The sequence below is a fragment of the Anolis carolinensis genome, chromosome 2 (genome assembly GCF_035594765.1).
Source record: "Anolis carolinensis isolate JA03-04 chromosome 2, rAnoCar3.1.pri, whole genome shotgun sequence".
In the NCBI taxonomy this organism is placed as follows: Eukaryota; Metazoa; Chordata; class Lepidosauria; order Squamata; family Dactyloidae; genus Anolis; species Anolis carolinensis.
In genome coordinates this window covers 306883589-306897921 of record NC_085842.1, presented here as the reverse complement: position 1 = coordinate 306897921, position 14333 = coordinate 306883589, and the positions used below count along the sequence as shown (strand labels likewise).

The window sequence follows — 14333 nt, the reverse complement described above, 5'->3', positions numbered from 1 at the left end:
CCAGATCCTTCCCAGGCAGATCTGGAAACCTTGCACCTGCAAGAAAGTTGTGCCCCAGAAGTATGTCAAACAACCCCAGAGCCTACTTCTCCCGTGTTCTTGCGCCGGGAGTTTTGTAAACAACAGAGAAGTTTGGATTCAGCTTCGCGCAGGAGTGCGAGGATAGCAGCTAAGAATGTTGCCAATTAACATTGGTTCTCGTGAGAATCTTTAAGGAGTTTAACATCTGGTCTCAGAGTTTAGCTTTCGTTTCTGATTCCCAGAGAACCGCTTTGGTGAGAAAGTTGGACTCTATATAGGTGTTTTGCCCGCGTAGCAACTTCGCGGAGTCAATTCGTCAGCCTACGGAGCGAGTTGTGTCTGGACAGCGCGCTCCGATTCAAGCCTCGTTTCAGCTCAAGCCTTGCCTTGCTATCCAGCCTTGCCTTGCTTCCCAGCCTTTGTTTACCTGCGGACTTTGCCTTGTTTCCCAGGACTAATCCTTGCTTTGTTTCACGGATTTTACCAAGTTATTCCACGGACCTTGTTCTTGTTCTTAGTTACCTTGTTCCACGTTCAAGCCTTGTTTCAAGTATCAAGTTATTTCCTAGCCACGCTCAAGTTTTATGGACTAAGGACCTTGTCATCTCCCCTCACTTTGCTTGGCAAAGTGAGTGTTTCGGTTATTGGATTACAACTTTGGACCTTAATATTTCTTATTGGACATTGCTTTTTTGGACTAATTCTGACCTTTCCTGAAGGGTCTAATTCTGGACTATTTTCTATACTTGTTTTTATTAACTTTATATATTCCTTCAATAAAGATATTAGTTAGATTCTGGCCTCTGTGTATGGTTATTGGTGCCTCTGCCGCCTGGGTCGTGACACTAATGTACTGAATGGGTGGCTCCATAAGATGCCTGTTTCTGTTGCTTGTCTATGAGATCAAGACATGTGTTATGTGTGTACATTTACAGAAACATGGAAAGAGAAATAAGTGTGTCTGTAGAAGTGTATGCTTATGGGGGGGCTCATGAAAACCAATATGCTTGGATAGTTCTCTCAACAAGTGTGACACTATACTAATCGTACTGAGCTTACAGCAAGGTTATTCACAACAAGGAGATATCACATATCAAATTTGCAGACAAACTGGAAACACCTATGATGCACAAAGCTGGACAAACAGTTCATGCACGCCAACAGGCCCAATTCCAAGAATTCACAGCAGTTTCCTCTTTAGCACAAATGCAATGAAATGTTGCCATTGCATAAAATCAGAAGCTTGAACACTGTATATGGTTTCTAAATGTTACGACACAAATCAGCTCTACACTCAGTAAAACAGAGAGACTTACTATGTAATCCCTGTGAATTATTTTGTTGAGTAGTACTAAAGGTTGCAGAGCATATAGGACATCCAGGGTCATTCCAAAGAATCTCCAGTCAAAAACTTCAGATGGAAATGTTTGGGAAAGCGCTTCTTGCCTAATATTCCACACTGGTCTGGAGAGTCTGAACTAGTACAAGGCAGTTCCTTATGTCTCACAAAGATAAAAGAAATGGCAACAGGAACCCTATCAAATAATTCTCTTTGCTGCTTTAGAATAACCACCAACTTCCTTCCCTTCCTTTTAAGGAAGGACTTTGAGCCAAACGACTTATCCTTCTTGTTCAGTGTTGCCTATATTGACTGCCAGTGACTCCCACAATTTGTACACAGGAATGTGAACACACAGTCAGTGAGAGCAAGCCGGAGACCTTCTGCAGAAAAGGCAGCCATGCCCTTTCCCTGAACCTTTCATAGCCTAGCTTCAACATATGAGATAGAAAATGTGATAAGGATAAAAGGCTGTGTAGAGTCAACTAGTCAGAAATTGGGCAGAGGGAAGGGAACAATCTCTAACTTCCAGGAGGAGAAAAAGAATCCAAACCAAGGGAAGAAGGGCACCTTCAGTCCATGTTATTTTGCTAGGTGAAGATGTAAATACAGAGCCATTCAAAATACTAGAACAGCCAAACTCATAAAGCAGAAAAATCCCATAAAATGTCTCCTTCCTGGTGTTACTAGTACAGGAAGATTAAATTTAAAAATTTGCTGCCATTTACAAGACCTGTACTTGGCTGCCAGAGAGGTCCACTTCAATCTACCATCTAATGGTAGGGCTGGTCCTTGAAGAGAAGTGAATATTAAGTGTCACCAAACCTTTATCCTAAATCATTTTCTTACCAACAATAAACAACAACACCACTCATTCTATACCCAAACATTCAAAGGCCAAATAACAAAGGCTAGATATGGCCAAGCTCTGTTGTAAATGTATTTATTAGTTCAGGGGTCTGATATAAAGCAAGTGAATGAGGCACTACATCAGTGGTTCTCAACCTGTTATCCCCAGATATTTTTGGGGAAAACCAGAAATCCCAGCCAGTTTAACAGCTGTTAAGATTTCTGGGATCTGAAGGCCAAAAACATCTGGGGACCCCTGCGCTGCATCTTCATTCTCATCCACTTCTAAAGTATTACTTCTAAAAGGAAGAAGCCAAGGATGGTTGGATGAGATTATGAATGATTTGAAAACAGGTACACACCTTTAATGCCTATTCACAGTCGTCTTCACTTCCATTTTATTAGCTTAGGTTATAACAGAAGGTACAAAATTATCGAAGAGGCCAAGACATTTGGCAGGCAAGTAGCTCATCTAAGTCTCCACTGTAAACTACAAGCCTGGGGACTACAACATTGGCAGAAGATGGCCCCAGGGAGAAGAAGGGAAGAAAACAATTTAAAGAGAGTATGATGTTAAGCTTCTTAGGTCTGGCAGCAGTGAGGAAAGAAACCTGCAGACAAGCTGTTTGGTGTTTCTTGATTTATTCCAAGAATAAAATTCATATACCATCCCTTAACATTCTTCTGTACAGATAATTGAAAATGGAAACACATAGAAGTATATAAATGTGAAATATTACATCAGTATTCAGAGATCACAGGTTTCAGCCTGAACAAAGTTGAACCTAGGGCCCCTTCCACACAGCTGAATAAAATTCCACATCATCTGCTTTGAACTGGAATGTATGGCAGTGTGGACTCCGATAATCCAGTTCAAAGCAGATATTGTGGGATTTTCTGCCTTGATATTCTGGGTTATATGGCTGTGTGGAAGGGCCCTAAATCTACTTCTTAGGGTGCATTTCTACACTGCCGAACAGCTCTTTCTATCAGGACATTTTCCCTAATTTTTTGGTGGAATCTTTTTGGAGTTTGACTCCATTGCTCCATGCCTTAGTATCTAGAGCAGCAGAAAACAAACTTGTCTCCTCCTTGATGAGGCATCCTTTCAAATATTTGAGAAAGGGGTTCAAGAGAAGAGTCTCCCAGCAGAACATAAACCATTGCCAGTTTCATAAAGAATACAGTCTCTAAATAAACTTGACTTGATTCATATAATACAAAAATGCTTTCAATAAAAAGTTTTTACAGCCAAATAAGACTAACCATTCATTTTTGTACATTTTGGTTGGCCGATGGGTGTTGTTTTGTGGATTTAGGGTTTTGCTGTAATCCCAAATAGAAACACCTTTGAAGTCTTTCCCCCTTCAAAGTTAGCTTAGTTCAATAAATCCATTTCATCTCCCAATTTGATTCATATTTCACTGATTTTCGATTTATTTGGCTTCAATCACATGATTTTATGGGGGCACCACACTCTATCCACCTTGGTGATTATTGTAATCCTACTCTAAGGGTGCATCTATATTGTAGAATTAATGCAGCTTGACACCACTTCAACTGCCATGGGTCAATGCTATGGAATCAATGGAGATGTAGTTTAGTGAGGCACCAGCACTCCTTGGCAGATAAAGCTAGAGACTTTGTAAAACTACAGCTCCAATGAATCCACAGCACTGAGCCATGGCAGTTACATTGGTATCAATTTGCATTAATTCTGCAACATAGATACACCCTATGCCACTCTGACTGCTGCTTTGACAAGAATGAGACATAGGATGAAAAATACGTATGTTCTGACTTTTCAGTCCACTGTTGTTTTTTGTCAGATGTTTCGACACATGTGAAATGAACTTTTTTTCTCCTCGTGATTTATGTTACAGGTTCATGAACGTGCCTCCTCTTAGCTGCCTAACAATTGCATAAACTGTGACTAATTCATAATTACTGTTCTTAAGTAAGAGACTGCAATGTACAACAATGTAACATGAGTAAAGCTCAACAAAACAGCCTTGTTTTGCAGACTGTGCCTTCTTTCATCTCCCCATCACCTTTATTTATCACCATTTCTTTTGGTATTCACAACCATAGTGACCAGCAAATTTATGTTTTATGGCTAGACAAACTAGTGGACAAGTACACCAATGTCTCCAAGCTTTAACAATCCTAGGGAAGAACAGTGTATGAGCCACATAAAAATATAACAGAGAGTTTAATGTGACAATATTAATCTTTTTGCTTTTCTATTAGAATATGTAAAATATCTTTGAATTAGGAATAAAGTAGGATATAGAATAAATCAATTAATGAATATGTCATGACATATTAAATACAATAATAGGTGGTCTAATATTTTACATAGTACTGTAAGTCACATTTTCAGAAAAGGCTTTTACAGTTGCTCTGCTCATGAATTGCAAAATATTTTGTGATCAGCTAAGGCTGTAAGTAATCATGAACATGCCTTTTCTACCCAGGTACACGGTTTTAAGATGCAATTGTATATGCACTCAACAGATGGTAAGCCTGCTAACCTTAGTAGTGTTTAAATCCAAGTAGAAATGTATAGAATTTCACTGTTAAAGAGTTCAGATGTACATCATGGATGCAACATATGTTAGACCAAGTGCAAAGATAACAATTTATCTCTGATATTTTCTAAGGCAAGGCAAGCAATTTTGATGCACTGCATTAACAAAACCATTCCTATATTGGAATGGTTCAGTTTAGTCACCATAACTTCATGTATGTAAACTATTACATTTTTATAGTGGCCACTGGCCAATCCTCCAAACACTTTTGCCTTGAATCAAGCTCTTGTTTCTTCAAGTAGTTCAAGAAACCACTAAACAATCCAAGTTTATTATGCTCTGCTTTTGATTGTTTACTGCATTGTAGCATCCAAATAAGCACTGTCAATTGCTCTCCAAAATAGCAAATGTGTTACTTTCTTTAAAGAACTGGAAATCTGACTAGCAATATGGGCAAAACATTACAGATTTGTATTCCAGCTCAATGTTTAGTTGTCTATAAGTATATTTAGAATTAAGTTATACACATTTATTTGGGAACAAATCCCATGAATTCAAAACTAAGTGTGCAGAGTCATTGCAAATATATACACACATGCTTACAGATGCAATAAAAGTACAACGGTAATGTGAAGTTAAGTTCTCCAACCTTTGACCACCATATCTAACATTGTTGGTCAAATGCTGGAATAGCTCACATTTCTAACTTCATGCTACTTTCATTGCATCAGTAGGAATATGTCAGAAAATAAATTAATTTGGTTTGCATTTTCCCACAAAAATTTCCATTTCACACCTCCAAAGACTGGCGGTATCATGAACTGCTCCTTGACTTGCAAATCATTTCCAAAGATTAAAATTCATTTTGATTAAGAAAGGTGTTTGCAAAACCAGGCAAACAATTTGAAGGAGATACAAAGGGAAAATACACACCAACCTTTGTGCAGAAAGTGTGGGTGGGGAAATGGAAACCTGATACAGAACTAGGATGAAACAAGCAATATAACACAAGTTTCAGAGAAGCGGAAAGAAAATGAGACTGACAGACTTTTCAACTACATAAACAGGAAGATTAGTATCTTGAATTGCAGCTTTTTATGGACAGCTATACATGGAACAGCCTCAATATATTAATCTTTCTGTGGCTTGTAAAGGAATAACTTGTTCCTATTTTGAGACTGGCAGTCTACCAATATACATAGGAATGAATATTCATAGCAATTTGAAGTGAAGTCTCTTAGATGCATTTCGGTATTATGGAAATCTAGAGATAAAAAGGTAAAGGTTTTCCCCTGACGTTAAGTCCAGTCGTGTCCGACTCTGGGGGTTGGTGCTCATCTCCATTTCTAAGCCGAAGAGCCGCCGTTGTCTGTAGACACCTCCAAGGTCATGTGGCCGGCATGACTGCATGGAGCGCCGTTACCTTCCCATCAGAGCGGTACCTATTGATCTACTCACATTTGCATGTTTTCGAACTGCTAGGTTGGCAGGAGCTGGGGCTAACAGCAGGCGCTCATTCCGCTCCCAGGATTTGAACCTGCGACCTTTCGGTCTGCAAGTTCAGCAGCTCAGCGTTTTAACACACTGCGCCACCACCAGGGGCCCAATCTAGAGATACTGCCTTAAAATGTGTTAGAAATGTTTCAGTATAGAAAGCGCCAGCTGTGACCATTCCTCGAGAAGTCTGACTTGGCCACAGTTGTCCACGTCCTGGTCCTACTGTCCTGCGTTTTGCACAAGCCCTGCCCTTCCCTTCATTTGTAATTCTCAATTGGCCCATCTTTGCTTCTGTGATGCTGAGTGATGTATTTTATGATTTTTTATTGCCTTGGTTTTAATTGTTTTAATTATGCTTAATTTCCAATGTGTTTTGATTTTATATCATGTATTCTTTGTTTACTGGGCTTGGTCCCCATGTAAGCCACCCCAAGTCCCTTCGGGGAGATGGAGGCAGGCTATAAGAATAAAGTCATCATTATCGTTATTGTTATTATAAAAGGGTCCAGGAGTTGGGTTGTGTCTCCTAAAGTGGGATCCAAGGCAGCTCATAGATACAATTGGTTAAAACAATAAAAGGGTTTTAAAAAGTAATTTCAAACAATATAAAATTGTTTGAAAAAACTATTTTTAAAGGAGAGCACACACCCCAATTTCCTCCCTACAAGTAATTACAAGAGTTTTGTGACACTTTAAGGCTCTGTAGATTTATGTTCGCACAATTACAATCCATGTCCTCAGGTGCATAATAAGATACAGTGTTCAAGCCTCAGGTAAAATATACACTGTTACAAAGCAGTAAGGATGGGATCAAAGTGAAATGGGTTACAGAAATGACAAATGGGTTATTGACAGTGGTCATAAGTGTTCAAAGAGCTAGTTTAGCATGAATATCCTGGCATTTATGGACTGATACACAAGGCTGCTAAAGATGTTTTGTCAAAAGTCAAATTCCCCCTTCCCAAAATGTATTTTGGCTATACATAATGTATATAGTCGAAGTGAAAGCCAACCAATTAATACCTGCAGTATGCTCAAATATCATTGCCTTAAACCTCTCTTAAAACTGCCATTTTTGAATTTGTACACCTATATGCTTGTTTAAAAACACTCTCCTCCTTACTGCAAGGCTTTAAAGCTTTTCAGAAACTGATGTGAATGACAAAATGTTGAACTATTTAATTTTCCAACATACAGACTTTAAAACAGAAAGAAACAGTAAAGCAGAATGGTTTTGTGAGTATGGAGTTGAGTTTCAGATGGCTTTAACCATAAGTCACACTTCATTATCCCCTGAGGTTTAGGAGTTGAACAATACGAACTGTTCCAATCCCATTATGTTTACTTTAACAAGCAATGATTTTTAAAGAATTTAATAGAACTTGCCTCACTGGTCATCTTCTTTATTAGCCCTTATCCAGCAAGTTACTTTTCCCCCACCAGACAAATGACTCTGGTATTTAATGGAAAATATCTTGGTTTCACTGCTGAAAAACACTCTGTTTACAATCCATGTCTACCATGGAATGATCTTTAGCTCTGGGTAAATACGACACATACTTGAAGAAAGACACACCGAATTCTGGTCAAAAGAAAATAAACCCTGGACTAGCTGTCCTTCTTAAGTCTGGTTGTGACCTCCCTGAATTCCTGCTCCAGTGGGTCTCTTACAAGTTACAAATCATTCTGGCTGAAGCAATGTCAAACCAGGAAAGGATCTTTTCATCTTTCACACCTAGGATACAAATGCCAATCATATGGTAAAAGTTGCAGCATCAATCATGGCAGACAATGTGTCATCAATTTTTTTAGCATTTGCACAATTATTTGGAAGTCAGTGCCATGAAATACAGTGGGGTGGATCCAGATTTTGACAATACCTAACAAGATTGAGGTTGGTCACAACTAGCTTAAGATCCAATAATTTTGGTATTTCTTTGAACAATGTGATCTGAACCCAGTGAAGTATAGGCCAGACTATGTAAGACCTTCCAAGAAAGCATTCATTGGATCAGGCTCTTAAATGGACAAATGCATCTTGCATCTTGCCTACAATACAATCATTACACAATACAGTTACAGCTGAGGCTAATTCTACAGTATCAAACCATCAGCTCTCTCTTCTGTTTTAGCATTTTCATTGTATGACCTACTCCATAGAGATATTTTGATCCCAAAGCTTCTTTTAACTTCACTTCTAGGACACCATTGAAAGCTTTTCTATTTCTCTGAGCATTTGTATTTGTTAATATATCCACCTTCCGTTGACATTTTTTTTACTCCATTTTACATTTTCTTTTTTCAGCTGGACTTGAAACATGCTCAACCATAACTGGATTATTTGTGGGGATGTGGGAGCCCTTCCAAGAGCCCCCCCCCCCAAGTTTCTCTTGGGATTCTTCCAAAAACCTGAGGATTCACTCAAGTCTGTTGACTCGTCCCTCTTGTCTCAGTAAAGCTGTCTATTTTTAGACTGCATATGTGACAACCCTCGAAAGAACTGAAAAGAGAATATATGATTTTGCATTTCTCATCATGTATGGAATCTATTTTCTAGAAATTGTATTTCTTTCTGGGACAGAAAAATTATTTGCTGTATTTATTTATTTACGACATTTCTAACCCGCCTTTCTCAACCCCAGAAGGGACTCAAGGCGACTTTACACATAGGCAACTATTTGATGCCTTAAAACATGTACTGTTAAAATGTACATTAAAAATAGTATTTAAAATACATTAAGACAATTAAAAACATTTAAAACAACATCTTCACAATTAATCAAATAATCCACAAGTGTAATCAAGGCCGTTCCTATAGTCACTGTACAAATAACAAGATATATGACTCTGATAAGAACCAAAAATCCCTAGTGGGCCAAATCTCATCTGATCTTGGAAGATAAGCTGGAATGGGAGGCTACTGACATTGGATGGGATACTGACAACCAATATTGGGAATTGAATGCTATATTTCAGAGGAAGGAACAGACAAACCCATCTTTGAGTATTCCTTGCCGAAGAAAACTTTGCAAAGTTCATGAGATCAACATAAGTAAGCAGGTGACGTGAAGGCATGTACACACACATCTCTTGTATTCCATCTCTTCTTGAACGAACATGGTGGTTATGGTACCAGCTTTTATGCCATCTTTCTATGATTTGTATTCCAAAAGCTTAACATAGAAAACTGCCAATTTAGAAACACCAGTGAACAATAATATAACAAAATATGAAGAAGCTCTGGCAATAAAGGGAATAATTAAGAACAGAAATATCAATAAATTGGTGCCAGGGGGAAATTTGAAAATAGTTTCACCTTAGGCCAGTGGTTCTCAACCTGTAGGTCACCAGGTGTTTTGGCCTACAACTCCCAGAAACCTCAGACAGTTTACCAGCTGTTAGGATTTCTGAGAGTTGAAGGCCAAAACATCTGGGGACTCACAGGTTGAGAACCACTGCCTTGCCTTGAGAAAATTGATACTTTTGAGAAGGATTGTGTTTCAGAGATCAGTAGCCACTGCTGCCTTTCTTGCACCCACCCTCTAACTGCTCTGTACAGTTATATTAAGTCAGTCCATGAGTATTTCATTCAACATAAAGATGTTCTCAAGAATTGAGAGACTATCATCTAATTGTTTGCTTCACCGATAAAATATTACTGCACTATTTTAACTAGCAGTAGACTAACAAAAGAGATGGTTGGACATCAGACTGAACTATTACCCTGACCTGATTTGAGCAGAAGAAAAAGTCCTAGTATTTTGTATTATGAGTAGAAAAAGAAAGGCTAAATATACTGTGGTGCAGGCTTAGTAGTTGTGATTTTATAGACTAGAGCCATTTGTTTTTGTTGCGGCCTTGTGAAAACTGAGGGAAAATATTTATTGGATTTATATCCCATATTTTTCTCAGAATGAGATTCAGAGCTTGCCTTTGCTTAAAAGGACACAGTTTGAAAATAATTCTGCAATAGTTAAAAATGAGATATCTCTGTCATTAAAAAATGCTTAGCATCTTGCCCAATTACAAATAAATCTGGGAAAGTAAATTACAATTGTTTTCTTTTTGTTCGGGTATCCACAATCAGATTACACGGTCAAAAGACAATAGGTCAATTTAGAGCTAGAAAGGATCAGTCCCACCAACAACATATACCAGTCATATTGTATACATTGTGAGCATTTGATTTAAAAATGAAAATAAAAAACCTATGTACGAGTTTTTAATTTTTTTTAAAAAAAACCAACCAACTTTATTTAATTGAGAAGCATGTCTTTAGCACAAGGCACACAGCATGTAGCAAAAATGACAACACCAGGCACAAGCCAACTTCGGCCCTCTAGATGTTCGGACAACAGCCCGTAGGCTGTTGGGAATTGTGGGAGTTGAAGTCCAAAACCTGGAGGGACAAAGTTGGCCTATGCCTGCTATATACTCATGTATGTTGACCTCATGTCAGGCACTGAGGGTGAAAATTACATATTTTGATGACATGACCTGTGGGTAAGTCAAGGGTCATTCTTCAGAGAGAGAAGGGCCACTGCTTCCCAGGGCAGACTGAGCTCTTGTGTTTCACTGCTCTACTCAGAGCAGAGTGCAATTCTGATAAGTGTTAAGATACAGTACTCCACCCATGGATAGGTCAACACAGGCTTGGAGGGGGGATGTCATTTTGGCTAACTTGTCTACACTTATACATGAGTATATAGAGTTAAAATACTTTGCCAAGTCTGGGCTTGTTGGAGGTGAGAGCAAATGAGGATGAATCTGCTTAGCCCTCCAACCTCAGCCAGGCACCTGAGACACCTTTGACGCTGGAGACCTGGCAAGGTGGTGACGTGGTGCCTTCATGTCCCTGAGGGTGCATCTACAGGGGAGAATGAATGCAGCTTGACACCACTTTAGCTGGGCACCTGTACCCATTTTCATATATGCTGGTCAGAGACCGTAATAAATTGCTGATGAGGACACCACTTTAGCTGCCAGGTTTCTGTGCTGTGACACCTTGGGATTTGGAGTTGAGTGAGGCACCAATATTCTTTGACAGAGAAGGCTTAAGTTCTTTTAACACTACAGCTCTCAGGACGGCATAGCTGGCAAACTTCAGCCTTCCAGGTGTTTTGGACTTCAGCTCACACAATCGGCTGTTAGGAATTGTGGGAGTTGAAGTCCAAAATACCTGGAGGGCCCAAGCTTGCCCATGCTTGCTCCATAGCATTGAGTTAAGGCAGTTCAGTTGGTGTCGAACTGCATGAATTCTGCAGTGTAGATGGCTAGATGCACCCTGGGAGAGCCAAACTGCCAACTTCACCCAGGGCTTCGCTCAGTCCAGATGGTCTCCACCCTTCAACTTCGCTTGCCGAGCCTTGCCTTCCCTCTCCCCGTCCCCAAACCCACAAAGTCAGGGCACAATAATGCATTGCTGAAGCTCACCCTCTCCGTCTCCAGGCAGAATCCCCGTCTCCGGCCGGGTGTGTGTTTGGCTCAGCTCTCTCGCATGCTTCCTCCAGGCTTCCCTTTTGTCATATGCCCTCCCTTTTAAAAACAACCTGGCCGAGGCAGCCAAGGGGAGCGGGCGAACAAGTTCCTCGAGTTTGGTGCGCTCCCCTCTCTTTGCCTCGGAAGGGAAAAGGAAAGTCGGAGTTGGGGAGCTCTAGTTTGGACACTCTCCGGAGGAAGAGGAAAAGGCAGGTAGAGAGAGGGAGGGAGGGAGGGAAGGAGCGGCACACCTCTCTCTCTCTCGCGCTCTCTCTTTCTTTCTTTCTCCCTCCCTCTGACAAGCCAAAGCCCATCCTCTAACCGGAAAGCCCCCACGTGACTCGCAGGTAAAGGCTCTCCGAGGCCCCGCCCCTCGCCCAGGTGAGGCTCCGCGCAGCTGCTCAGGTTGCAGCGCCTTCTCTCTCTGCCTGGACGCAACCCTGAGCCTTTGGGCACCAGCGAAGGGTTTGGGGGAGGGACTCCAGGTACATCTACACTCTAGAATTAATGCAGTTCGATCCCGCTGGCACCGCCAAGGCCCAGTGTAATGGGATCCTGAGAGTTTTACTAGAACTCTTTTGGGGGAAAAATCTTTGTGGTTTCTCTGTACATTATAACTGTATTCTCAATTTGCTTCTGACAGGATAAATAAAATATTTGGGAAAGAAGACGAAAGAGAAAATCTACACACACAGATAGATACCCAACATAAAAACTCCAACCATCACCCAAGTCAACAAAGAAGCAGAATTCACGCCCTGGCAGACCGTAGGAAAGGTAAAGGTTTTCCCCTGACGTTAAGTCCAGTCATGTCTGACTCTGGGGGTTGGTGCTCATCTCCATTTCTAAGCCAAAGAGCCAACGTTGTCCGTAGACACCGCCAAGGTCATGTGGCCGGCATGACTGCATGGAACGCCGTTACCTTCCCGCCGGAGCGGTACCTATTGATCTACTCACATTTGCGTGTTTTCGAACTGCTAGGTTGGCAGAAGCTGGAGCTAACAGCAGGCGCTCACTCCGCTCCCAGGATTTGAATCTGGGACTTTTCGGTCTGCAAGTTCAGCAACTCAGCGCTTTAACACACTGAGCCATCGGAGGCTCCAGACCGTAGGAAAATAATCTGCAAAACCCACCTCCTCCAAGGGGAACTGAATCACTTAATCTGGGCTCTACAGGCTGATGGAGACTCCACCACAGACATCAAAAAAGCTGCAAGGCCAAGAATAAGCCACAAGAGGAAAGACAAAGATCCACCCAGAGGAAAACGGTTCTTACCATACATCAAGGAAACCACTAACCGCATAAGGAAGCTGATGAAGGAACACAACCTGCAAACTATCTACAGACCCACTGAGAAAATCCAACCAATGCTACATTCAACGAAAGACAAAAGAGATCCTCTCACCTCTGCAGGAGTCTACTGTATACCATGCAGCTGTGGACAAGTCTATATAGGGACCACCAAATGTTACATTGCCCAGACACAAATCAAGGAGCACGAAAGGCACTGCAGACTAACCCAACCAGAGAAGTCAGCCAGAGCAGAGCACTTGATGAACCAACCTGGACACAGCATATTATTGGAGAACTCTGAAATGCTGGACCACTCTAACAACCACCATGTCAGACTACACAGAGAAGCCATTGAAATCCATAAGCACATGGATAATTTCAACAGAAAGGAGGAAACCATGAAAATAAACAAAGTCTGGCTACCAGTATTAAAAAAATTAAAGTATATAAAGTACAACACTGTGAAAACAGGGGAATTTCATGAAACCATCAGGGCCAGCTAACACCTCTCAATAAAGGATCCCCCAGGCAGGAATCAGCCAGGCCTTGAAGCTGCAAGTCTCTTCAGTGCTAATCCAGGTGATTAGCTGCAACATTCACACTTGTCTCCAACATACAAGAATACTTTCTCCCACCCTGGGCCTTCCACAGATATATAAATCTCTCTTGCCTAGTTTCCAACAGACATCACAACCTCTGAGGGTGCCTGCCATAGATGTGGGTGAAAATGTCAGGATAGAATGCTTCTGGAACGTGGCCATACAGCCTGGAAAACTGACAGCAACCCAGTGTTTCCAGCAATAAAAGCCTTTGACAATACAAAGACTAAATACCTTGTAGAACTGCAGTTGTCATGACCCCATAGCATAGAAGCATGCCAGGTAAAGTGGTGTCAAACTGCATTCATTCCACAGTGTAAATGCACCCCCAATTAGTAAATTCCTTGGAGGAAGCTTGTGTGTATTCTCCACCCACTATTGATGGGGCTGAATCTATAGGGTAGAATTAATGAAGCTTGGCGCCACTTAGTGTCATCATGGTTCAATTCTATGGAATCCTAGGATTTGTAGATTGAATTCATAGTGTGGCAGAGAAGGCCAAAGACCTTGTAAAACTACGACTCTCAGGACTCTTTAGCATTGAGTCAATGCTTCATTGGTGTCAAGCTTCATTGTGATCTGAATGCACCCCACATTCAGATCACAGTGTTCAAAGATCTCTTTGCATATTGTGTTTGGAGAAGACTCACCAAAATGACTGGATCTTAAGTTAGTCACGACCAACTTCAGTATTGTCTCAGTCTGGATCCATCCTGCTGTATTTAA

The 14333-nt window shown here is 40.9% G+C and overlaps 1 protein-coding gene across 1 annotated transcript in view; it reads right to left on the bottom strand.

Annotated features, from left to right (window-relative positions):
* The window catches only part of atp8b1 (ATPase phospholipid transporting 8B1), a 102572-nt gene extending 90541 nt beyond the window's left edge, over window positions 1-12031 (bottom strand). Inside the window, exon 1 of the mRNA XM_008115126.3 lies at window positions 11671-12031. The gene's annotated coding sequence lies outside the window, so the exon portion shown is untranslated. The remainder of the gene's footprint in view (window positions 1-11670) is intronic.
* Between the last annotated feature and the right edge of the window lie 2302 nt (window positions 12032-14333).